The sequence below is a fragment of the Eupeodes corollae genome, chromosome 1 (genome assembly GCF_945859685.1).
Source record: "Eupeodes corollae chromosome 1, idEupCoro1.1, whole genome shotgun sequence".
Taxonomy (NCBI): Eukaryota; Metazoa; Arthropoda; class Insecta; order Diptera; family Syrphidae; genus Eupeodes; species Eupeodes corollae.
Genome location: NC_079147.1, coordinates 101,484,949 through 101,488,313, shown reverse-complemented (window position 1 = coordinate 101,488,313; position 3,365 = coordinate 101,484,949).

Genomic DNA, 3,365 nt, shown 5'->3' with positions numbered 1-3,365 from the left:
GGAATTGACAAATCCTTCAAGAGTAATTCTTGTCATGAAAAAGTGCTTTCTCAAACTAGCCGTTCGGATTCGGCCTAAAATTGTAGGTCCCTTCCATTCCTGACAACAGTACTCGCACACAGGAATGGTTGAGAGTTGTAAGTCACTAGGCCTTGGTTCACAACGGACTGTTGCGCCACCCTATTTGATTTGGGATTCAGTGGGACGTAGTTATCTTGAAAGCAATCAACCATCATTATTGAAAACAATTGCGGATATAGCTTTATTTGGGAGTGCAGCAGATGATAGAAGACGAACGGAATCTATTAGCAGCGTAAAAACTCTTGATAAACTCACACATGAATTACGTAAAATAGGATTTGACATTAGTCGCAGTGGGACATATCTTCGTTTGATTCCCAGAAAATCTTATTCTGCAGAGGGACGACGACATGTATCGACAGTCCCTGTTAAACTCACTCGGGCTCAAACTGATCACCACAAAAGCCACTTAGATAGCAAGTTCGCTGAAACATCAATCCTTTATTTAGAGAACATAGCTCAAGTATTTTTCATATCTCAAGATGATAAAGCTCGAGTTCCTATTGGTGTAACTGCGGCAAATAAGCAAGCAAATCTTCTAATGCACATGGAATATAGAATCAAATTGCCTGACCACGATTGGGTAATTGCTGAGCGTCATAAATTAATACCATCTGTTTATGCTGGTATCAAAATCACTTCCAGTATGCTAGGACAACCGCAAGCCGTTGGATGTTCTGGACCAACATACATCGCTATTTGAAGTGGAAAGCATAGTTCATCTACTGCTAATACTCATGCTCAGGATTTCGAGACGCTTCTCTACTTTGAAGAGTTTCGACCATTAGCTAAAACTGAGCATGGAGTAGTAAAACCAGTGGTAATCATGACGGTTGATGGAGGGCCAGATGAAAATCCGCGTTATCAAAAAGTAATAGGGTTTGCTATACAACACTTTAAGCGATATGATCTCGATGCATTGTTTTTAGCTACCAATGCTCCTGGAAGAAGTGCGTAGAGTAGAGCGCAGAATGGCTCCTCTTAGTCGGGAACTTGCTGGTTTAATATTGCCTCATGACCATTTTGGGTCTCATTTGGATGAACGTGACGTTACAATTAATGAACATTTAGAAAGATCTAATTTCGAATTTGCAGGAAATGTATTAGCTGAAGTATGGAGTTCAGTGGAAATCGATGGCTATAATGTTACTGCAAAATATGTTGGGGCAGGTAAACAAGATGTTCCTGATTTTCCAGACATTAAATAGTATTCAGAAATAAAATGGAAAAATACAGAATGCTGTCTTCCAAGAAGTGGCCTATTCAGATTACTAGACAACAGGTTTCTTCCACCACCTGTAAAAGTAAAACAAAGTGTTGATGACTTGGTTTTGGATGAAGGAGGTCAATTTCTTGATCATCCAGTCAATTTAGCTCTACGCTTAAGTGCTTCGCTCAAAGATTTCCTGCAAATGCCCTACGATTATTTTTGTCCGACGGTAAAATTGAGGCTTTCAAGAAGATCCATAAAAAAGTAAACACGCACACTGATAGGAAAGTTAAACCTGTAAGAGTCGCTGCTCGTCGTGCTAATGAACTGATGTGCATTATTCAAAATTTAGAGCACCATGATGTTGAATGACTTGATGAGAACGACGTAGACATTCCAAAATCGGATGAAAGTGAGCAGACTCACAACATTGAGCAGAAATCTAAGCAATCCAATGTCATCGAAAACTTAGAATCATGGATCCGGGTTTCATGGACTGAAGACTGTTAATTTGGATTTAATACTCGTGTACCAAAAATTTAAAATTAGTTTGTTATGTTCGTAAGATTATAATATTTTTGTCACTTACTCTATGTTAAATACTGTATCAGTAAAATCTAATCTCTATATTTTTAATTTATATTTAATTTAATTAATATAACATAATAATTATAATATAAAGAAAATACATTTTTAATTTAAAAATGTTTACGTAAGCATGGGGGGAGGGGGTAAGAGCTTTGCTTACTTTTGCTGACAAGTGGGATGGGGGGGTAAATAATTGTAATAAATCTGCTTACGTAATATTTAAACGGCCCCTTTACCATTATATCAACGGTTTATGCTTTAAAAAAATACCCAGCAGCATACTTCACCTTAAACAGTTCAACCGTAATACTCGCGCTTCTAGGAATGCTCATCAGTATATCTTCGAGCCCAACTTCGGTCGTATTGTCAAATACAGAGATACGTTATTTAGCCGTACTACGCGAATGTGGAATGCCTTGCCACACTCTTTCTTTCCCAGCCATTGCAATATTCAATAATTTAGAACCAATGTGCACCAAACCCTCCTTTCAACCCCTCTCTCCCTTATCTAGTGCTTTTCACTGTGTCTTTACATAGTAAGGGTACTAATATCGATTGTTAAGCCATGAAGATCGAAATACTTACGTTTGTATTAAACAGTTAAAGGTGAGATTAATAACAGTGTGTCGTTAAGGTTAGTGCGGTGAAATGTCACGCCATAGGTCTGGAATTTAATCTCTCCATGTGCCACCTAAAAACTGTGAACTCTCCGAACGCGAGCTATTGAAAGAAGCCACGGTAAACTTTAACGATGTTATATTTCATACATAGAAATTAAAATGATATACAACGTTTTATTTCAGTTCAAAGGTTGAACGCGCTTAATGAAATACCCTGTTAAAAAGAATAAGAACATACAAATATTAAGTCTTAACTAAACTTACAACCATTTCTCAAGCATGATTTTCATTATTTAATGTAATTACTTGCGTGGAGGAATGTGATATGTGAATGTCAAAGGTTCATCATTACCATCATCCGAACTCAAGACGATCTAACTTGTTCTTCTTTTAACTTTTTGGTTGATTCACTCTACAACAACCTCCACACCCAATCCAGCAACAAAAAAAAGAAGAAAACGAAGGAAAAACTTTTAAGTTTCACTATTTTTCCTAAAGTTCGTTGTAAGACTTATACCCTACCCTATACGAAACCCATGTTATAAAAAGTTCGTTTTCTTGGTTTCCTTAAGAACAAGAAATATAACTTTTTCAGTCTCGCACTAAAATGAGATAAACTCATTAAACAACAAAACGCCCTTAAAATTGCATGTATTTTTCTCAAATCCTTATACCAACGAACCAACCCATCACCAACTGCAACGCTACAAACCATTCCTTTCCTGATGTTTGTGTTCCATTTCACCGCCTGCCATGCCTCTATACCGCCTGCGGTACGGTGCGGTATATGTATACAGTGTATAGAACACGCTGACTCTTATTCATAGCTTGTACTCATGCTCTTTTATTAAACTTTCGCAGCCTCG